Below are 8,869 nucleotides of genomic sequence, written 5' to 3' on the forward strand. Positions count from 1 at the left end.
TTTTACATCGATTTCAAAACTGCTGCTGCACACAAAATCCTTCCATTGTGGATGAACACGAGCACGCTGTCTTCGCCCACACTACACAAGGTACACAGGACGTTTGGAACGGGTAATACATTGTATTCCTTCCCCAAAACCAAAGACGAGCTTCGAAAAACGTGTGCTTTGGATCAAGCTTCTGACTGCAAGATCAGCTGCACAGAAAGCTCATCATTAAAGGCACCTGCACCTGCTCCAAGTTACAACGCCCAAAACGGATGTGTGCAGGGGGGCTGGGGTTGAGGCAGCACCCCCTGGCTTTGCATGGCTTCCATCATATACAGGGGTTACAGTTTTGTTTAATGGCTTTCAGCACCCCCACTTTAAAATGTGTTCCAGTGCCACTGAATGTGTGGTGAACCTTTTAAAAGCTATTCAAACTGCGAAGACTTTCTTGTTTTCCCAAACCCTGGAGTGTTGTTTGAGTGCTATACGTCTGGATATCACTGTTCTGCACTTTAAATAAAGACATGCACTTCTCTTAGGACTGATGGAGTGACCCTCCACCTGTTACACCAACTTTGTCAAAAGGGAGTTCAACATACATACAGAATAATGAAAATAAAAATAAATAATGAACTTCCACACCCTGCAGGTTCTTTTAGACACTACGAACAAACAGCACATTTGTATCTTGGAATAAAAATGCAGAAAAACATTTTTTAAACAGTCTATCACACTCACTTTATGATTGTAGATTAGGATTCATTTGTTAGAATACTAAATAAATAAATCTGCTGTTACCAACAACTTTAACAATATAACTGATAACAGCAATACTGTTTTTTTATCATTCAGAAAACACTCCCAAGTAATTTCTTTCTATGTTCTCTATTAAGTAAAGACCAAAAATGAGTTTACATCCCCAGACCTGTGATAACTCTGACTGTCCCTTTGTGTGTGTCTGTGGTGTCTGTGTGTATCTGAAACAAAAGACGTCAAGTTATCAAAAGTGCCCAGCAATTTAAAGTAGAGATATCAAAAACACAAGCCAAGTTTCAAGAAACCATTGGGGCAACCTTGCCCAGCACAAAGCAGATAGACACAACTGTAAAAGCGGTGGGGGTCAAGGTTTCCCCAGTTGTTTCTACTAACTCGGCTTGTGTTTTTCATGCGTTTGATCCACATTTATTGTGCCTGAAAAACACAAGCCAAGTTAATAGAAACAACTGGGGAAACCTTGACCCCCACCGCTTTGACAGTTGTGTCTATTTGCTTAGTGCTGGGCAAGGTTGCCCCAATGGGTTCTTGAAACTTGGCTTGTGTTTTTGATATCTCTACTTTAAATGGCTGGGCACTTTTGATAACTTGGCGTTTTTTCACATTTCCAATGCATTTTTGTTTTAGATATCACCTTTTTTTCACTTAATGGAGAATAACACACACAATAGGAATAGCAAAATTGTTCAACCTATATTGAGGCAATGTATTGCCGTTTGGACAGGGTAAATGTAAATAGTAGCCTAGTCTGTCGAAAGAGATAAGATGTGAATCTGTGTAGCGTAGCAGTTATGTAGCTGGAGTGAAAGTATGGCTAGTTAGGGCTCAAATCCTGCCACACACACACACACACACACACACATATATATAGGTGCACAGTGTGAAGTACAATGGGCAGCAGTGTGAAGTAGTGGTTAGGGCTCTGGACTCTTGACCGGAGGGTCGTGGGTTCAATCCTGGTAGGGGACACTGCTGCTGTACCCTTGAGCAAGGTACTTTACCTAGATTGCTCCAGTAAAAACCCAACTGTATAAATGGGTAATTGTATGTAAAAAATAATGCTGCTAAGAAATAAATAATAATAATAACAATGTTATTTGCATTTTAAATAGTAAGCAGATAGGTTTGTTGATTGTTTGAGTAGTATTGTTCCTTGGGATAACAAAATACTGAGCTCAAATCATGTGATTTTATAAAATGCCAGGTGCTTAGTGTAGTTATTTGAGTTGAGTTAAAATTGCCAAAATGAGTTTATTAAGAATCTGTATAAATAGTCAATTGAAAAGATATGATCTTAATTAACGCAACAGCGAAAGATACGACCGTGCTCTGTGAGGGACAGGCCACATCCTGGAAGGCAGAGGGTCACCACACCGGCCCAAGACCATTATGCTGACTGTTGCGTTATTCAAGCCAACCTGTGGGGCAACCACAGCCAGCCAGTCTTCACAGGAAGAGCGGTGGAGCATCCCACAGCAGTCTGTCCAGAGGCTGATCAGGTCTATGCATCAACGCTGCCAAGATTGTGTTAATGCTCAGGGAGGTCATACCCAATACTAACTTTGAAATGTTTTCACTTTGACAGTGTGTCACGTTTTATTATTATTATTATTATTTATTTCTTAGCAGACGCCCTTATCCAGGGCGACTTACAATCGCAAGCAAATACAAATACATTCAAGTGTTACAATACAATTCATACAATAATTGTATACTGAAAACTTACTTAGATTACTTCATCTGTATTTTCTTTCACATTTTCTGTGATTTTATTTGATATCTCTGTTTAAAATATTTTGATTAAATCCAATAGACCCAAGTGTTGCATTTCTTTTATGCATCAGTGTGTGTGTATATTAACACAGTGTCTATTTGTTGTGCAGTAATCCAAATAAAGTGCTTGGAGGCCGAAATTGATCTTGCAAAACAAACAGTGCGCTTTATTATTTACAGAAAAAACAAAACAAACAAACAAACAAACAAACAACGGCATCAAAAGAAAAACCTACCTCCACTCGGAGTCCAAACTAAACAGTTTTCCCTGACCGCGGTTGGAACGCCTAAGGCTAAGCTGTTTATCCAACAAAACAAAATAAACACAAAAAACACACACTGATCAATACTGGTTGCAGTTTCCAAGCGACAAATGTTGTTCCGATTTACACTGGTTATCTGCCGGCTTGTACTCCTACAGGGTTACTTTTCCAAACAAAATAATTCTCTTTTTCACAACTAACTGTTCTTCTTTCATCCAGTCGACACCCAGGTCTCCAAAGCTCCTCCTACTCGCCAGCAGCGAGCACAAACAAAGAACCTCTTTAAATCTGTTCCCTGATTACCAGATTGGAGACAGTTTAACCTCAGCTGCTCCTATAGTGAGCTAATTAACTCTGTGAGAGACAAGTTCAAGTGCCTCCCGCCCCCTAGTGGACATTTCTAAGATTATCATCTCTTTGACTGAATTATTTTAACAGTTTTCTGGGAATATTGCCCTCTTCATACTTAAACTCACATACGTGTTTTTTTTAACACATTTCCACGCAACTTATTGTAATATATATATATATATATATATATATATATATATATATATATATATATATATATATATATATAGTAGAAAATAGATGCCGGCCCTATAGAGATGTTTCAGTCCATTTAATCAGACACGAGGTGCTTCGTCCCATGTTGTCTTCATCAGAGCATATTGAAAGAAGGACTCATTAGCTCTATTAAATGCACCCGGTACTCATTGTCATTTAACACCATTATCCAATGGCCCGCAGCAGGAAGAAATGGAGACGGCACAGGATGCAGTTTAAAGCAGTGAGAACTGCTATTTGTATTGAAGCGTTGGAACAGCAGGCATATGGATGCTCTCTTATTAAATAGTTTAGCTGAGATAGACAGTTCCAGGACACACAGCTCCATGTAACCACAACACGACCCCGAGCTGCTCGCAGGCAGCTCTTAAATAGTGATCCCCCCGAGCTCTATTGGCTCACACACACAGGGATACATTTACACACGGTCCAATCGCTCAGGCCCTCGGTCCCGCGCAAACAGCTGGTTGGTGGAACTGAGCACAAATCACAGTGCAGCAAACACAGACCCCATCTACATACAGCTGCACTCTGCATGTGATACCCCAGGCAGCGCGCCAGCACTGCCTAGACACAAAACGTGCTTCTACTCACAGCAATACACTAACACTAACACTTCCGCATGGCAGTGCGGGGCTCTATCTGGGGCTATGGCAACGTTGGGCTCCCTCTCTAGGCGTCTGGCGGCACGGGGCTCTCTCTCTGGGGCTCTGGCGGCACAGGGCTCTCTCTCTGGGGCTCTGACAACACTGGGCTCTCTCTCTGGGGCTCTGGCGGTACGAGATACTCTCTCTCTGGTAGCGCAGGATAGTCTCTTCCAGGTGGTGGGAGGTACTCTTTCTCAGGCTGTAGCGCTGGGCACTCTGGCAATGCTGGGCTCTCTCTCTGGGGCTCTGGCATTGGCCGCATAGGACGCTCCCTCCTTGGCGGCACAGGGTAATCTCTCTACGGTGGCAATGGGACTCTCTGGCAACCGCACATTTGTATATGAAGTTAAACTGCCCCATTGACAACACACTGAAAAGGTAACATAATATGCAGCTAGGAGGGACATATATTTTTGACTCAGCTAAATATAATCAAATAGAGCTAGTTTTACATATTAAAACATCTCTCATATATACACATATACTTGTATTATATTATAGCAAGGACTCAGGTGAACTTTGGTCCACCTGACTTTTTAGAAAAAGAAGGAGTTGGAAAAAGAGAGCGATGAAATCATGTTCCAATATATTTTGGCAAGAAGATACATCTCAGGTTTGAAAAAGGAGTTGATCAGATCCTTCTAGAATGTATCATTAAATTAAAGATAAGAAATGTCAAGGCCGAGTGATGATTAGATTTAATTGGAACTCCTGATGTATTCAATGGAGGCAAAAATCCTATAAAAACTAAGGTAAAACATCAGTCAAATATCGCACGACTTGCTAACTACAAGTTGTGTGGTCCATGCGCTGAGGATCTCTGAAAAACTGATTGCTGTTTGGTCATATTCACAAGTCTCTGCCTTTTGAACAGTTCTTATTTTTCAATATATCCTACATTACACTTCCATATACTGGAAGGTAAGCATATATTTGAATTTAATATCTATTTTGTATTGATGCATTGCTATAAGGTATAGAAATTATGTTTTAGTCTTAAGAGTGTGATATATATTGAATGTTCTAGAATTTAGCGGTGGGCGTTTTTAGCTTTATGCATGCATAGCCTAAGGGCTAAGCATATAATAACCATATTCGTATTACTGTATTGACGTATTAATGCTGTTAAACCTGTAAAGGCACCAGATTGCCTGGACTGCTTATTACTTGGGATTTACGGTGGTCTGCGCAACCAACCAATCCAATTTTTAACATAAGCATTTAATAAACCGAAGGGGCACTACTACTGCTCTGATTCGTTAAAACTTCAAATTAAATGAGTCTGTGTGATTTTCTTGATTATTAAAAAGTTGTCTGGACATATAGCCTGCCCAGTGCACGAACAAAACCACTACAAGAGTTTAAAACATCTCTGTCCTCCTTGAACGTCTCCCCTGAGTTTATGAGCGTGCTCAGAGCATATATATAAATAAAAAGTACGTACGGATTATCCTGACAGGACCCTCTTCGGGTCTCGGTACTCAAACAGGAAGTGATAGCCTTGCTGTGCAAGCGAGCCATCCATCTTGTAGACCCCACCTCCTGCGGAGAGGGGTTCTACTCGAGATATTTCGTAGTACCCGAGAAGGACGGCGGTTTCCACCACATCTTAGACCTAAGATTCCTAAAGGAAAGGAGGTTCCAAATGCTGACTCATCGTCACATTCTCCAGTCCGTCCGACAAGGCGACTGGTTTACCACCGTGTACTTACGGGACACGTATTTCACATTCCCATTCGTCCAGTGCACTGAAAGTATCTCTGTCTTCAGGGAAGCGTTACGAGTTCTCTGTGCTGCCATTCAGCCTCTCCTTAGCCCCATGTATCGTTTCAAAGTGCATAGACACTATCCTGGCCCCCTTGCGTTGCAGGGGATCAGAGTACTAAACTATCTAGATGACTGGCTAATCTGTGTCAGTTGCGGGAGGGAGCAGTGGCCCACACGGCAATGGTGATGCAGCATCTGGCGAGGCTGGACCTCACCATCAGTTTTGCAAGGAGTCGGCTTTGACCGGTGTTGTGCACGACGTACTTGGGACTTCAGGTGGACTCCAGTACGATGCGCGCATACCTGTCGGACGACAGAGAAGCAACTATTCGGGTTGTCTCTCCCTGTTCAACAAGGATCGAAGATCCCCTTAGTACAGTTCCCAAAACTGTTGGTTCAGATGGCCAAGGCCATATCAGCCATGGAGCAGGGTCTGCTATTCATGCGCCCGCTCAAAGCAGATTCCCGACAATACTGTTGCACCTGGTCTTCTTGGAGAAGGTCCTGTTAGAGAAAGCGACAGTTCTCCTAGTGGTCCCTTGGTGACCCAGGAGAACATGGTTCTCGACTCTATGCCAGCTCTTACGAGACTAGTCCTGGGAGATCCTGCTTCGCCTGGATCTCCTCAGTCAGGTAGGAGGCACTCACTGGCATCCAGAACCTGCCAGATTCCAGTTATAGGTCTGGCCCTAAAAGGGACTGCTGGACAGCCCCAAGGCTATCTGACGCAGTGGTGGCTACTCTGCAGAGCACTATGGCAGACTCCTCTAGGTCGCTGTATGCGTACAAGTGGAAGTATTTCCAAATTTAGTGTCTGACTACAAGTCACGACCCGCTTTCTTGCCCCATGCCGGTTATCTTGCAATTTTTGCAGTAACTGCTCGATGCTGGAAGATCACCTTCCACATTGAAAGTGTGTTTAGCGGTTATCTCTGCATGCCATGCCCCCATAGATTCAGTATCTCCGGGTGTGCATTTTCTGACAAACCGGTTTCGCAAGGGAGCTCGGAGGTTACACCCTCCCAGGAGGACTGTCCTCCCCAAGTGGATCCTTGATGTTGTACTGGAGGCTCTTGCGAAGTCCCCGTTTGAGCCTATTCACTCCAGAGAGTTGAAGCATCTGTCTATAAAGACAGCCTTCCTCTTGGCTATCACCTATGCTAAGCAAGTCAGTGAGTTACAGATGCTGTCAGTGCACAGTTCCTGTATGTGTATTTGGGACGATGGCAGCAGGGTGTCACTCCATACAAACCCTGTTTTTCTCCCCAAGGTGATCACAGCCTTCCATATTTATCAGGCTGTGGAACTGGAATCCTTCCATCGACCCCCGTTTCCTCTGCCCAGTGCGGGCATTGAGATGCTACGTGGATAGGACAAGAGCTCTGCGTCATTCTGACCAGCTCTTTGTCTGTAAGGACCCTAGGACAGCCCTTCTCAGAGCAGCATCTGTTGCATTGGATTGCAGACACAGTCTCGACTGTGTATGATGGATAAAGGCGTCTGCTAAATAAACAAATAATAATGGTGCCAGCTTGCCCCCACCTGGGATGGTAGCCGCACACCCCACTAGGGGGTTAGCTACATCTTGAGCCCTCTTTAGAGGGGCCTCACTGTCCGATATTTGTACTGTGGCTAGCTGGGCTACGCTGCATACTTTCTCCAGGTTCTACCGCCTTAATGTGGTTGATTCTGCCCTGCCTTCATTAAGCACAAGGGTCCTTGAGGGTGTAAGTTCACACCGCTAACCTTGGGTTATGCAGTGCTGATGCATCCCTCATATGCTGCCATTCCTTCTTCCTCGTCATGGCTCTGGTATACATTATCCCATACATAATGTCGTTGGTAGTCGTCATCGAATTGAAAGGGAACGTTAGGTTACTCACGTAACCCTGGTTCTCTGAAAAAGAAGACGACCACCAACCGCGAGGTCGCATCACGGGTTCAATGGAAAAAGAGAAATGGCTTCCTCAAGATAATGGTTTTAATCCCTCGGTGTGCAGGACCGAGTGCGTCATCCCAGGAAGGGGCCTATTGGCAGCTCTGGTATAGAGAGCTCAACAATTACCTACCAAACGTGCAGGCATATCCCATACATAATGTTGTTGGTGGTCGTCTTTGAATTGAAAGGGAACCAGGGTTACAGTAAGTAACCTAACGTTTGTCTTTCCCTCAATTCAAACTTCCCCCCAAAACATTCTTCACTGATCTGCTTCAAAGGGGCAAGATACTGGTAACAGGGTCGTAAAGATTTAAATTGACAAATGGTTTAGAATACCTGCTGTGCTGACCTGCTAGTCTTGTAGAAATGCACAAAGCTGATTCTTATCTTTTAATTAGAATATGTCTTGAATACCAATAAACAACTGTTTTTCTCAAAGAGTAAAGAAGGGTGACACCTGGTGGATACAAGGTGCCATGACTCTCTCCCATGAAATGCATAACACTAAGTGTTGTTTAATTATGTTTTCCCAATAACATTGAAATGTTTATTGTGTTTTAATGAAAAGTATTTGAATAAGAAGCTAGAATGCGCTATCTGTGCCGTGTTTGCACGCTGTTTTTGTATCAAAATCCGTTTTGGGCTGGGGTAAATATACATGGAGGTCGTAGAGGGGTTCCCCCGCTGTGAGAATCAACTTTGAAATACGTGGCCCAAAGCGATTTAACGATCTTGTAACAATTGTAAGTCGCTGGATAAGGGCGTCTGCTAAGAAATAAATAAATGACAATAAGAAGCTGGTGAATAAGAAGATGAAATGCAAATAAGAAGCTGGAATGTGAATAAGAAGCTGGAATGAGAATAAGAAGCTGGAATGTGAATAAGAAACTGGTGAATAAGAAGCTAGTGAATATGAAGCTGGAATGTGAATATGAAGCTGGAATGAGAATAAGAAGCTGGAATGTGAATATGAAGCTGGAATGTGAATATGAAGCTGGAATGTGAATATGAAGCTGGAATGTGAATATGAAGCTGGAATGAGAATAAGAAGCTGGTGAATATGAAGCTGGAATGTGAATATGAAGCTGGAATGCGAATAAGAAGCTGGTGAATATGAAGCTGGAATGCGAATATGAAGCTGGAATGTGAAT

The sequence above is a fragment of the Acipenser ruthenus genome, chromosome 4 (assembly GCF_902713425.1).
Source record: "Acipenser ruthenus chromosome 4, fAciRut3.2 maternal haplotype, whole genome shotgun sequence".
Lineage (NCBI taxonomy): Eukaryota > Metazoa > Chordata > Actinopteri > Acipenseriformes > Acipenseridae > Acipenser > Acipenser ruthenus.